The sequence below is a fragment of the Peromyscus californicus genome, unplaced genomic scaffold (assembly GCF_007827085.1).
Source record: "Peromyscus californicus insignis strain IS unplaced genomic scaffold, ASM782708v3 Scaffold_11__1_contigs__length_118956290, whole genome shotgun sequence".
Taxonomy (NCBI): domain Eukaryota; kingdom Metazoa; phylum Chordata; class Mammalia; order Rodentia; family Cricetidae; genus Peromyscus; species Peromyscus californicus.
Genome location: NW_026294402.1, coordinates 60,547,199 through 60,562,618, shown reverse-complemented (window position 1 = coordinate 60,562,618; position 15,420 = coordinate 60,547,199). Strand labels below are relative to the sequence as shown.

The window sequence follows — 15,420 nt, the reverse complement described above, 5'->3', positions numbered from 1 at the left end:
TGGTGTATGATTTCTAGTTTGGAGTTTTATAAATAAAGTTTTGAGTATACACTTTTTAAAAATGATTTATTTTTATTTTATGTGCATTGGTATTTTACTTGCATATATATGTCTGTGTGGGGATGTCGGATACCCTGGAGGTAGAGTTACAGGCAGTTGTAAGCTGCCATGTGAGTGCTGGAATTGAACCCAAGTCTTCTGGAAGAACAGCTGAGCCATCTCTCTAGTCCCTGAATATCCACTTCTGCAATGCTTCCCCCTCCCCCCCAAGACCGGCTTTCTCTGTATAGCTTTGGAGCCTGTCCTGGAACTTACTCTGTAGACCAGGCTGGCCTGGAACTCACAGAGATCCTCCTGCTTCTGCCTTCCGAGTGCTGGGATCAAAGGTGTGTGCTCGGCTATACATTGCTTTTTATAAACGGATGAAGGGTTTCACTTTTCTTGGGTAAAAATACTTAGGAGTAGAATTACTGGGTACCTGAATTTTTAACTTTATAAGAAATTAATGAACTGCTTTCCCAAATGGTTGCACTGTTTTGTCTCTTACCAGCAATGTATGCCAGCTTCAGTTACTACAAAAAACGATATCATTGGTATTAGTCTTCTTCTTTGCTTTTCTGAAACTTCACAATGGCAAATCTAGGTACGAACGGCAGTTTTCCCCCTTTTGGTTTTTTTTTGTTTTGTTTTGTTTTGGTTTTTTTTTTTTTTTTTGATTTTTCGAGACAGGGTTTCTCTGTGTAGCTTTGCGCCTTTCCTGGATCTCTCTCTGTAGCCCAGGCTGGCCTCGAACTCACAGAGATCCACCTGCCTCTGCCTCCCAAGTGCTGGGATTAAAGGCGTGCGCCACCACTTCCGGCCGTATTAGTCTTCTTAATTATAGCTATCCTAGTTGGTGTGAGGTAGTAGCCCATTACAATTTTAAATTTTTATATTTTGGTTCTTCCTAGATATTTTAAAAACATACATTTTTATTTGTTATTGTTATGTAGAAAGGCCATTGCCTTCTATATATCTTCTTATCAACCTATATTAGTTCTTTTAGAAGTTTTTATAGATTTTTCAGGATTTTCTACATATGTAGTCACAGAGTTGATGTTAAACCTACTTTTTTTTTTCCTGGAGCTGAGGACCGAAACCCAGGGCCTTGTACTTGCTAGGCAAGCACTCTACCACTGAGCTAAATCCCCAACCCCAAACCTACCTTATTCTAGTTCAAGTAGTAAGGATAGGTTTCATATGACCCATCAGGCATGTCTAACTTCTTCATATTTTGGCATGGTTGTGATCTGAAAAGTTCATGTTTTAGAACCTTGCAAACAAAATTTATACCAAAAAAAAATGTTTTAAGTATGTCTGCAGTTTTGTGTTGGGCTGCATGTATGTAGTCAATAGGCCACACATTGGACATACCTGATAGATTTTTGGCTTGTTGATTTTTCTGGGAGCCTCTGTGTACATGCATAGTAGAAATTGAATATCAAGTGGTTGACTATAACTACATAATAATCATACGTAGGTTTGGTATGGCAGAAGGTAAACAAGATAACCTTGCTTGCTGGGTTTTTGAAAGTTTGGAGGCCAGCAAATTTAGAGTTCTGGGTGTGGTGGCACACGCCTTTAATCCCAGCACTTGGGAGGCAAAGGCAGGCAGATCTCTGTGTTTAATGCAAGCCTTGTCAGTATGCAAGACTCTCGAAAATGTGCACTTCCTGTTTTTATTTTTATTAGGTAATAGTATATCCTTCTGAGGTCTTTGGTGTAGTTGAGGACTACATAGTTATAATTTCCTTAGTTATGATAAGAGATAAGTTAGATATGAAACCTTAGACTCACAAATATAAGATAGATAGGATATCTTCTTTAATATTGTAACTGTAATTCTTGCTTGATAATTGTTTTGTTACATGTAATTTTACTATGTGAAAGTTAAAACCTTCCTTTTTGAAGAAAATGAAAAGGGGAAGTGCTGTGGATATCATTCTGTATGAATAAAATGCTGATTGGCCAGTAGCCAGGCAGGAAGTATAGGCGGGACAAGAAGAGAGGAATTGTGGAAAGTGGAAGGCTGAGGCAGAGAGACGTTGCCAGCCGCCGCCGCCATGACAAGCAACATGTAAAAGATACTGGTAAGCCACGAGCCATGTGGCAACTTATAGACTAATAGACATGGGTTAATTTAAGATAGAAGAATCAGATAGCAAGAAGCCTGCCACGGCCATACAGTTTGTAAGCAATATAAGTCTCTGTGTGTTTACTCAGTTGAGTCTCAGTGGCTGTGGGACTGGCAGGTGAGAGAGATTTGTCCTGACTGTGGGCCAGGCAGGACTGGAAAACTCTAGCCACATCAGTACAGCAAATTCTCCACCAGCCAGAACTACATAGTAACTCTGTCTCCTAAAAAATTTATTTTCACGCTGGGCGGTGGTGGCGCACGCCTTTAATCCCAGCACTTGGGAGGCAGAGGTTGGTGGATCTCTGAGTTCAAGACCAGCCTGGGCTACAGAGTGAGTTCCAGGAAAGGCGCAAAGCTACAGAGAAACCCTGTCTCTTAAAAAAAAAAAAAAAAGAAAAGAAAAGAAATATCTACTGTTTGTTATGAGATCAGTGATGCAAGGAACTAGGGAAGGTGTTACTTCAGGGAGTTGGAGAGGTGGCTCAGCAGATAAGAGTGTTAAAGGGAAAAAGGAAGGGGGAGAAAGGGAAGGTGTTAGTTTTGAGTAATTCAGCTTTGACACTTGGACCAAGAGCATTAGATAAGTTAGACCTGATACTGTAGTAGAATAGTTATTAAGCTACCTTTTTTCTCCCGTTTGAGACAGTCTTCTTATGTAGCTCAAATTGACCTTGAACTTGCTATGTATTCTAGGATGCCCTTGAATTTCTGATCATCTTGTCTCCACCTCCCAAGTGCTGGGGTTACAGCCATGCACCACTAGCCTAGTTGTGGTGGTCATCTAACTCGGACTTCATGTATGCTAGGCAAGCATCCTATCAGCTGAGCTGAGGAATCATCCTATCATCCCCAGCCCCAAGGAATATTTTCATATATGATATCTTTAGCTATAATGTGAAAAAATGACCAGAGCCTAGATGATTAGCAGGACAGACTATCCTTATAAATTGCTTTCCCCATTATATTCTTTTTCATTATTATATATATAATATATATAATTTTATTTTATATTTATTTTGTGTGGGTGACAACCTTATGAGTAGGTTCTCTCCTACCTTATATGAGGCAACGTCTCCCTTGCTTCTGCTGCTGGACTTCATACTTGAGACCAGCTGGCCTGTGAGCTCACAGCCAGTTCTGTCTCGATCTGCCATCTCATCACAGGAGTACTGAGGTGGTGCTTTACAGATGGGTGCTACATCTGGCTTTTTACATGCATTCCAGAAATCAAACTTAGGTTGTTAGAATTGCTCAGCACGTACTTTTATTCTCTGAGACCGAACTATTTTTATGTGGGACTTCAAATCTGTAAAATTTTCATTTTAGACCAAGATCCCTTGGTTTAAAGATAGATTGAAAAGGTGATGGTAGGAAGCTCAAGAGAGATAGCTCAGCTGCCTAAGCTCCAGGGGGATAGCCTATCTCTGACCTCTGTGGGTACCTGCACTCACATGCACATACCCGCATACAGATACATACTTAAAAATAATAAAAATAAATCTTAATTTAAGAAATGGTGACAGTAGTGAGACTTAAGAGCTGGACATGATAAATAGAAGGCTAAAAATAACCTTTAGGTTAGTCAGCAAGGGATGGAGGTGAGGGAGCACTTTAGAGTTTAAAAGTGGCTAGTGACATAATAAGCAATGGATAAGAAAGATTGGCCAAGCCATAGAGAAAGGAGAGCATCATTGCCCAGTCAGGACTTGAGATGTCCTGCCTCTGAGCATTTAAAGCCTTGGAAACAGATCTTACACAAGACGGTTGTTACACTGCTGTCCTAGAGCTCAGTAGCCGTCTATCTTTAGACTCAGCCTTCCTCTACTCTTCCAGGTCTTTTGTTTGGCTTTCTTTTTAGCTGGGGATCCTTTGGCTCTCTGTAGCATCAGATGCCGTTCCATTTAAATAGTTTATTTTTTGTTCATGTTCCTTTCTTACATAGGGAAAACCCTTATATTCTACTTCTAAAATCAGACTGTGCTTCGATACTCATTATTAAATCCTAACATTGAAAACTCAGTCCCTTTTTTCCAGCAGGTTGTCTCTTAAATTTTCTGTCCATCTGTGTACATTATGCACATTTTTGGAGGAGAGGAGGAAAAGAACAGAGATGGAAAAGATTTTGAGTGGGCTGCCAGGAAAAAGGAGTGAAAATAGGAAAAAGGAGTGAAAATAGACGAGATGATGGTAGGCTAAAGTGATGGTGCAGTGGTTAAGAGCACTGTCTGCGCCGGGTGGTGGTGGCGCATGCCTTTAATCCCAGCACTTGGGAGGCAGAGACACGTGGATCTTTGTGAGTTCGAGGCCAACCTGGGCTACAGAGTGAGTTCCAGCAAGGTTATAAAGAAGAAATTTGTTTTTTCTTTTGAGGTAGAATCTCACTGTGTAGTCAAGCTCAAACAATGTTCCTCCTGTCTCAGTCCCTTAATAAGCATGAACCACCATATTCAGTTTAGGACTTTTTAATTCACTAGTTTAGAGATACAAGGAATAGGACAGAGATGACTGAAGTCTACAGAGTATGCATTTTGAGTATTAAACTTAATGTGTTTTTTTTTCATGCAATTTGAAAGATTTCTTGGTTTTATATGAACCTGTGAGCTTAAACAGGAGAACAGCAGCTTTAGAATGAGTGTAGGCCCGATGTCACTGATGCTTTTATTTAAAAGTCCTGTAGAACTCACTAATCAAAATTCTGGTTTTTTACCTCCTGAGCGCTAGGATTCCAAGCCTGTCGTCCTACCATGCCCAGTTTATGCTATGCTTGCGGTTGAACCAGGGTTCTGTGCATGGCAAGCTAGCATTCTACCAGCTGAGCTGCACCCCTAGCACTAAATTAAGAAAAGCAAAAATGTAACCAAAGGCCACAGGTCCTCCATATCCAACCATGACTGTTCATTTAATCGATCTTTTCTGCTGTTACCATTCATGCACCATCCACAGAGACACTTTTTCTGGCCTTGCATCAGTTGGTTCCTTAGCCTAGATGCTCCCATAGTACTGACCTATCCAGATACCATCTAGAGTGAGAGTGACACATAGAAAAGGTTTAGAACAGAGCTGACACAGGGAGATAGCTCATTGGATGAAGAACTTGCTTCACAAGCGTGAGGACCCAAGTCCTGCTCCAGAAGTGAAAAGGCTGCGTTCGGTGTCGTGTGCTGGGGATTTCAGGTCAACCTTGACACTTACATTTGAGGAGACTTGGTTTAGAAACGTTGACATCTTCAAGAACATAAAACAAGAGAAGGGGCAAAAGTTGATTTATCATCCAGGTCTGTGTAATTCCAAAGCTGCACCATGCTTGCCTGCCCCTATGGTTTAATGTGATGACAGCATTAATGTAAAACCCACTGGAGACTCAGATTTTACTCCAAAGCACTTATAATACAGCTTCACCCATTTTTGGAGTTCTGGCTGAGCAAAGTTTAGATAGATTAATTTCTCAAATTTTACTCATGAAGTTAGACAAGTAGGAGTTTTATTGATTGTTTGTTTTGTTTTTCCAGGCTTTGTCTCTTTGCAGTATTTGGTGGTAGTGGTGAGGGGGTGGTTTCAAGAGAGGGTTTCTCTGTGTGGTCCTGGTCATCCTGGAACTCTCTCTGTAGACTAGGATGACCTCGAACTCAGGGATTCACCTGTCTCTGCTTCCTGAGTGCTGAATTAAAGGTGTGTGTCACCAAAAAATTATTTGCAGTAATTTAAGAAACAGCATAATTGAACTGTAACTTGAGTTTCACATTTATAAGCAGAACCTAGCAAAACTTAATATCACAAGCAGATAGTGTGTGTTTGGATATGTGTCTTTCTGTGTATCTGTGTCCAAAGGAACAGAGAATACTTACTAAGCAAATTAAGAAGTGAGCTTACTTTTGATGTCTAATTATCTAAAGGAGAGAGTAGCAATCTATTTTTTAAAAAGGGTTATGAAGATAATTCCAAACTAGTATGGGAGCAAATGCATATTCCCATACTATGCGGTTGTCCTGCTGACTCTGAGACGGTGTTTTAGAGAAGCTGCCTGTATGATGCATTAACTGGAGGTAATTACAAAAGTCATTTTGTGTTATGTGCAGTGCGTGTTGAATCACTGCTTCTTTGGTCTCTTAAAGCCATGGGACCATAGCCAGGCGGTGGTGGCACACGCCTTTAATTCCAGTACTCTGGAGGCAGAGGCAGATGGATCTTTGTGAGTTCAAGGCTAGCCTGGTCTACAGAGTGAGTTCTAGCATAGCTAGGGTTGTTATACAGAGAACCCCTGTCTCGGAAAGAAAGAAAAAAAAATTATGGGACCACTGTTATAAAGGAGAAGTTAATAGTAAAGGCTCACTTAGATTTTACTACAGTACTGGAAATAAAAGGTTGGGGGGGGGGGTGTGTATGTGCTCATGTGTGCACCTGAACATGCATGTGTGAATGTCAGAGGACAAGACAACTCACATGTTGGTCCTCCACTTCCACCTTGTTTGACTCTGTATGCCAGGTTAGCTAGCCTTCAAGGTTCTAGGGATTCCAGTCTCTACCTCCTATCTTGTCCTATGAGCACATACAGGATTACAAATGCCTGTTACTATACTTGGCGCAGGTCCTCACATCTGCACCTCCAGTGTTTTAACCCCTGAGTCATCTCCTCAGCCCTAAGTTCTTTGTTGTTTGTATTGTAGGTGGGCAGTTGAAAATAGGTCTGATTATAAAGTATTCCAGATAGGTAGCCATGATGACAAGACAGCAAATCCTAGCAATCTTGCTCTCGCTCCCACTACACCCTCCTTCCCCTTTTCTTTTTTTTTTTTTTTTTTTTTTTTGGTTTTTCGAGACAGGGTTTCTCTGTGTAGCTTTGCGCCTTTCCTGGGACTCACTTGGTAGCCCAGGCTGGCCTCGAACTCACAGAGATCCGCCTGGCTCTGCCTCCCGAGTGCTGGGATTAAAGGCGTGCGCCACCACCGCCCGGCCCCCTTTTGAGACAGTTTCTCACATAGCCCAGGCTGGCTTCAAATTCTGTATGTAGTGGAAGCTAACCTTAAAGCTCTCTTCCTGTCTCCACTTCCCAGATGCTGGAATCATAAGTGTGAACCACCACACATGGCTTCTAGCTACACCTGGACAGTCTAGTTCATTGAAAATATTTTAGTAGAATGAAATTATTTAATTGATTCACAACTTACAATTAAATGTGAATAAAGGAAACAAACATACATACACACACACACACACACACACACACACACACACACACACACACACACAAAAGAAATGGAGAAAAGTTTAAAAGGGGAGGCTCTCCAACCACTAGTGAAGAGTAGGAGATACGGTGTTTCCCAGTTTTACCCTGGATAACCCTTACTGCAGCACACTAATTCTGAACTGCTTTTTAGAGCTGGTGACACCCACAGAGTATAAAACTTAGGGGTATGGAATTCCATTCTGCTAGAGGCTGCAGTCGACTTCAGGTTTGAGTATTATCTCTTAGTGACACTCAGAGGCAGGCAACCTAACGCAGCTGACAGAACAGAAGACCTTGGTGCTCAGCATCAGGAAATTTGACTCTCTTAGAAAGAGTGAAAAATCAGAATTCTCTAGTGTGTATTAGCTTCTGCTGCACATTCATAAGAAGTAAAGGAATGGAAAGGAGCTGATTAAATAGTGTTGTGAGAAAATATGTACAGATCTATGTTGATTTTTTTAGACATGTATCTTATGTGTGAGTGTTTTGCTCATATGTAGGTCCATGTATTATGTGCATTCTGGAATTAGAGTTATAGGTGGTGGGTGCTGGGAATCAAACCTGGGTCCTTTGCAAGAGCAGCCAGATCTCTTAACCATTGAGCCATCTCCATCCAGCCCAAGAAAAAATATTTGTAAACAATATATTTTAACTAAATATTTTAAACACCTTATACTTTAATTTTTATTTTATATGCATGAATGTTTTGCCTGCATGTATGTCTGTGTACCACATGCATGCAGTACAAGGCCAGAAGAGGGCATTGGATCCCCTGCGACCATAGCTGTAAACAGTGGTGAGCCCCTATGTCGGTACTGGGAATCAAACCCGAGTCTTGGAATAGCAGCCAGTGAGTGCTCTGAACAGTTGAGTAGTCTCTCCAGCCCCTTTTATTATCTATTCTTTTAGTAGGGTTAATGTAGACTGGTACCTCTTTTAAAGAGACTAATAGTCAGTTAAAACCTTTACCAAGACAGTTTTCCAAACATTGTAGACTAACTGATAAGATTTCTTCTTCCTCTCCCACTTATTTTTGAACAGTTTTAAACACAGAGAAAAGTTGAGAGAAGTAAATTCATTACCTTAGACCTAGACTGAAGAAATAGTTCCACCATATTTACTTTACACCTGGCCCAGGGTAATTACAATAGCTGTTACTGCCCTTCCAGTGTTCCCATAATAACTTAACAGCAACCCCATGAGTTAGGTGCTTTATCTCTTCTACAGATGGGAAAGCTGAATGACAAAGGTTAAGCCAGGAAACTAGACAAGATTCAAATCTGTGGTGTTGAGTCTTTATTTGGTCAGAAATGCCGAAGGATGTTAGCTTTTTTGTTGCAAATGTCCTTTTGAGAAAGTGACATTTAGGCTAGATAAGAATGAAGTAGGAGAAGGCAGATCTGTGAAGGCATACTCCAAAAGTATTGAAATGATGGAAAGCTTGGATGATAACTTACTATTCTGCAGGATTGTTTGCACCACTTATTTAAATGATTTGATGAGCTGGGGATAGTGGTGCACACCTTTAATCCCAGCATGTAGGAGACACTGCTGTGAATTCAAGGCCAGCCTGGTCTACATCTACAGTTCCAGGGCAGCCAAGCTATGTAGAGAGAACATGCATGTGTGCGTGCATATTTATGTCTGTGTCCGTGTCTGTGTGGCCGGGGGTGGGGGGGGGATTTGGTGAAAAGTATTCCATGGACTTCCCACTAGACTACTGGTGTTTAGACAAAAGCCAGTGAAACTCTTAGATTTTAGTAGGTCTGGTTTTCTGACTGCTCCTTTAATACATAGTCATCACCCTTCCCTCTAATTTCACTCTCATTCTACAGGTACCTATCACCGCCTGCCATATGTTGGTACTATTCTAGGTGCTATGAATGCTTTCAAGACTGTTACCTAATGGTTGTTCAATTATGTCTTGTATCATGAGCTAAGAGGTAAAGGAAGCTGTAACACAGGTCATGCTTTTCTAATTAACTGCCTATTAGTTTGGAGTTGCAACCTGGTAGAATGAAGACTTTTCTAATTTGCTGAAAGAATCCTCATGGACATGACAGGCCTGACTTCAGCCAAGAATCATTGAGCATATATCCCATCCTGGGAGTGAGAGGTGAAAAAAATAAATATGTAATTTGGTATAAAACAAATTAGATGAGGCTAGAGAGATGGCTCAGTGGATAAAGGCACTTATGGCTTAGCCTAAAGACCTGAGTTCAGTCCCTGGAACAGACCTAATGCCTACAAGTTGACCTCTACACACACTCTCTAAATAAATAAATGCAATAAAATTTTAACAGTTGCATGGAATGTTAGAAAATGACAAATGTTGTGTAGAAAGTAAAATAGAGGTGAGGTCATAAAAAGCTAATGGAAGCCGGGCGGTGGTGGCACATGCCTTTACTCCTAGCACTCGGAAGGCAGAACCAGGCTTTGTGAGTTCAAAGCCAGCCTGGTCTACAGAGTGAGATCCAGGCCAGGCACCAAAACTACACAGAGAAACCCTGTCTAGAAAAAAACAAACCAAAACAAAAAAAAAAAAAGCTAATGTGGGTGTATGACTTGTTTTGATTGTGAGTTTAGCCTTTAACAGCTGAAACATCTCTCCAACCCTGGGTGTATAATTTGTAATGTAAATATTCAGGAAAAAGATTCCCAGAGGTGAGAACACTCCTGTGTGCAGTTCTATCAAGGCCTTATCCCTTCAGCCTTTTGTTCTTGATATATTTTGCTGAGATTTCTTCCCCTCAACCCCTGCCCAATTTTTCCCTGGCTTTTTATCTTTTAGGCTTGTCTGTTTGGCATTTAATTTTGTCTGTGTATATTGTCTCACTGTGTTCTAGACAGCACTGTGCTGGGGTTTTAGAGTAACCCATACATAAAATGACTATTAAATTTATTATTATTGGAGACATTGGGTTTTTTTGAGATAGTCTCATATGACCCAAGCTGGCCTAGAACCCACAGGGGTCCTGAGTGCTGGGATTACAGGCATGCACTACCATACCTGGTCCAAGCAGACTGTATTTAATTCAAGGTTATTATAGAGAATCCAGAATTTTCTGGGTTTGTGACTTAATGGTGAATGTGAGGAAATGAGGGTACCTGAACATTAATTATCCTTAGGGACTTGTGACTAAGAAAGAGTTCATCAGTTTCTATCCTCTGTCCTCGCAAAAGACCACCAGTGTTTACTGATACTATTTCAAGTCCCCTGTTGACTAAGGAGGTGACATTTAATGTTTTAGCTCTTGTGTTTCTTTCATGCTAATTTTTTGGCACCCAAGGTCACATTTGAGAATTGACTTTCTCAGGATTTCATTGTCATTTTTTTAATCTTACTACTTTTCTTGTCTATGATATAATAAGGATATAACTTGGAAAAGGAACCTGCAGAAGTTAAATAATAGAGGTCCTGTCTCACCACTTCCTAGGCCCAGTACTTGCATGCTTTTGATGAATCACTGATCTTAGTATTTAGTATTTATGGATGTTCATATCCCAGTATTGTGCAAGCACAGACTCTGCCCAAGGGACCCAAAAGCTAAATCAAGGGACCCAAAAGCTAAATCTGTGATTTTCTTCCTTTCTCACCTTACTGGTGGCCATAGGGAAGAATATGGGAGATAAAAACTGTATGCAAGAGGAAAGCTAGACTGTGTCACTGCTGCCACCTTGGAAGTTGCCTGGGAGTTCAAGTGCACGATTTTGCTGCTTTGTGCAGCTGCTGTAAACAAGCTGTTCTCATCAGGTCGAAGATGAAAATTTCCCACATGGTTGCATGGTCCTTTCCTCTTTGCCCTAATACTGTCTCTCTCTCTTTCACTAATTGCTTAGCAGTTGCTGGTGCAATTCCAACGAGTTGCAGCCTTTGCTGTCTACTGGCAGTGCCCTGTCTCTGAGGTCTTCATTGTACTGCTAGGGATGGGTGAACATCTGATTTTGAAGCAAGGAGAGGGAGGCACCCAGGGCTACAGTAAATGAATTTCCCTAAAAGCAGCAGCTTGCAGAGTTGGAGTTCTCTTGACACGCTAATCATTTTATTAAACCAACCCCTATCCCTCTGTGTGCTGTTCACTAATGGGGCTTGTATTTGGCAGCACAGTTTATAGAAATGATTCCTGCTTGACTTGTTGCAGTTGGTGATATAGAAAGTGCCTTTCATTTTTATGTAATGTCTTAGTTAGGGTTTCTGTTGCTGTGAAGAAACACCATGACCACAACAACTCTTATAAAGGAAATCATTTAATTGTGGTGGCTGGCTTACAAGTTCAGAGGTTCAGTCCATTGTCATCATGGTGGAACATGGCAGCGTGCAGGCAGACATGGTGCTGGAGAGGTAGCTGAGAGTTCTACATCTTGCAGGCAACAGGAAGTGAACTGAAACACTGGTCGTGGCTTGAGCATGTCTGAGTCCTCAAAGCCCACCTCTACAGTGACATTTCCTCCAACAAGGCCACACCTCCTAATAATGCCATTCCCTTTGGGGCTGTTTTTTTTTTCAAACCACCATACCTGGAAACAACATGAATGACATTTTCAACATGCAGAAGAGTCAAAACCAAATTCAAGGGTTTCTGTGGAAAATAAAAATCTATAGTTGCCGGGTGGTGGTGGCGCACACCTTTAATCCCAGCACTTGGGAGGCAGAGGCAGTGAGTTGAGGCCAGCCTGGTCTACAACCTGAGTTCCAGGACAGTCAGTACTGTTAGACAGAGAAACCCTGTCTTGAAAAACCAAAAAATAAAACATAAAAAAATCTATAGTTAAGAGTTGGGGAATGTAACTCAGCTGATTTCACAATCACACATACACACACACACACACACACACACACACACACACACAATTAAGAGAGAAAACAGATTATTTCTTGAAACTGGACAAGCAAGAAAACAGATTCTTGGGCTAGAAAGATGACTCAGTGCTTCAGAGCACTGGCTGTTGTACCAGAAGACCCAGGTTCAAATCCCAGCACCCATATAACATCTAACAACTGTCTGTAACTCTAGTTCCAGGGATTGTAATGCCCTCTTCTGGACACTTGGGACACTAGGCACACATGTGATACACAAACATACATAAAGGCAAAACACTCATACATATAAAATAAAAACAAATCTTTTGCTTTGGTTTTTTTCAGACAGGGTATTGTTGTGTAGTCCAGACTGGCCTGGAACTCTGTTTAGTCCACTTATAGAGATCCTCCTCGCCTGCTCGGATTAAAGCTGTTCACTACCACACCCGATTTAAAAATAATCTTTGTTTGTTTTTGTTTTTCAAAACAAGATTTCTTCTCCCTGTCTATCCTGGAACTCACTCTGTAGACCAGGCTGGCTTTTGTTTGTCACAGGGTATTCTGTAGTCCTCCAACTAACTGTGCAGCTGAGGAGAACTATGAACTTCCGATCCCTCTACCTCCACTTCTCAAGTATTGGGATTTTCAGGCATGCTAAGCAACTACCTATTAAGTGAGCCACATTCCCAGCACCTTTTCAGACTTCTAAGCTTAATAAATTTATTAATGCCACTAGACTTTTGGTAATATGTTTGAGTGGCAATAGAAAATGTATACAACTATGGAGTTATCTTTCATGTATCTTCACGTGTATTCAAATCAACTCCCTTATGCCTTTGTATTTATGCCTGAAGAGTACATTTTCCTATCTCTTGTCTACTGGCAATGAACTCTATCTGTTCTTATTAATTTAGAACTGTAATTTCTCCTTGTTTTGGGGACTAGAGAGATGACCCAGGAGTAAAGAATGTGTACAACTCTTTCAAAGGACTGGAGTTTAATGCTCATTTCCCACTTTATGCTCATCATTACTTTTCTCCAGCTCCTGGTCTGAAAATTCCATTTTTCAGACTTGACTCCAGAATGCTAGATTACACATATGTGCCTGTATGTCTGACTTTTAGCACCCAATGTTCTTAATGGTTCATCCACATGAAAGCCTTTATCAGCACATTCAGATCTCCATGTTTGTGGGTTTCATGTCTGTGGATCCAACCACTCAAAGTTCAAAAATATTTGGGGTAGGAACTTCAGAAATGAAAAACACACGAAAGATTTGAATGGTCATGTACTAGGTCCTCCTGCTGTATTCATGCATGTGAAGTGATGTAAGCACCATGTTTGAGCGTACTAGTGAGCTGAAGTAGACAGGAAGATCCAGGCATGGTGGCACACTTGTAACCCCAGGGCAGGAAGATTGCTGCAAGTTCGAGTCCAGCCTGGTCTATATAGTGAGTTTTGGGCCTGCCAGGGCTACAATGAGACTCTGTTTTAAATAAAAAATGGTACAAGGGAGGATATGTGTACACCTACACACACACACACACACACACACACACACACACACACGCACACACACACGCACGCACGCACACGCACACACACTAAACTGTTTTATATGAAGACTTAAGTATCTTTGGATTTTTATAGTAGATGAATAAGCTGTAACTAATCCCCCACAGATAAGGAGAGGGTGACTGTACTGTTTTCTTTTTATTGCTTGATTCATGTTTTGTATCAGTATACCATATTTGGTTTATCTATTGATTACTTTGTAGACTTTTTGATTATGACAAATAATACTGCTTTGAATATATATGAGTTTTTGTGTGGCCATATGTCTTTAATTCTCCTAAGCATATTCTTCCCCCCTACCCCCCCCCCTCCAGACAGGGTTTCTCTGTGTAGCTTTGAGCCTTTCCTGGAACTCACTCTGTAGCCCAGGCTGGCCTCGAACTCACAGAGATTCGCCTGCCTCTGCCACCTGAGTGCTGGGATTAAAGGCTTGTGCCACCACCGCCCAGCTTCTAAGCCTATTCTTTAGGGTGGAAGTAATTGGTTTTAACTTTGTGAGGTGCACCATTTTATATTCTCATCAGAAATTTCCAAGTATACTGTCCTAGTTAATTTAATTGTCAACTTGATACAACCTACAGTTGAGAGGAAAGCCTTGATTGAGGAATCTAGATCAGATTGGCTTGTAGACATGTCTTCGAGTAGGGATTGTCTTGATTGTTCGTTTATGTGGGGGCCCAGCCCACTCTGCACAGTGCTACTCCTGGACAGGGGGCCCTGGGATATTTAAGGAGGCTAGCAAAGCAAGAGTCTGCAAGTGAGCAAATGAACAGCAGTGTTTCTCAATAGTTTCTGATTCAGTTTGCTACGTTGGATTCCTGCATTGACTTTCCTCAGTGGTAGACTTTGACCGGAAAGTGTAAGCCACATAAATCCTTTCCTTTCCTAAGTTATGTTTGTCATAATGTTTTATCACAGCAATAGACAGTAAACTAGAACACCTGCCAGTTTCTCCGTATCCTTAGCAACATTTGTTACTCTCCATCTTGTAGTTGGAATTTTTTTGGGTCACCAACCAGCTCCCAGATAAAGACAGGGAGACATTAATTATGAATGCTCGGCCTTAGCTTAGGCTTGTCCCACCAGCTCTTTTAATTTAATTTAACATGTTTCTATTCATCTACATTTTGCCTCAGGGCTTTTTACCTTTCTTTCATTCTGTATGTCCTGGCCCCTGGCATCTCTTTTTCTTTCTTCTTACCCAAGCCTAAATTACTCTTCCTACACTTACTCTCTCTGCCCAGAAGTCCTGTCTGTACCTCCTCCCTCACTATTGGCCATTCAGCTTTTTGTTAAACTAATCAGGTGCCTTAGGCAGGCAAGGTAAAACAGCAACACATCTTTACATAGTTAAACAAATATTTGGCAACACAAACAAATGCAGCATATCTTTGCATAGTTAAAAAATATTCCTCAACACCATCTTTTAACTAATAATCATCCTAATGCTTTGAAGTGGAATTTCATTAGAGTGATTTTGATTAGGCTTTAGCATTTTGAGCATTTTAGATGTTTAATACCTGTTTATATTTCTTCTTTGGAAAAATACCTATTTAGAGCTTGTGCCCAGTTTTATTTGGTTTATATTTTTATTGTTGAATTATATGAGTTCATTGTGTGTTTTGAATAAATGTTCTTTATCAG

At 40.9% G+C, this 15,420-nt stretch overlaps 1 protein-coding gene across 3 annotated transcripts in view; it reads left to right on the top strand.

Moving 5' to 3' along the window:
* Positions 1-15,420, top strand: part of Znf609 (zinc finger protein 609) — a 154,147-nt gene that overhangs the window by 70,163 nt on the left and 68,564 nt on the right. The gene's annotated exons all lie outside the window — the stretch shown is intronic.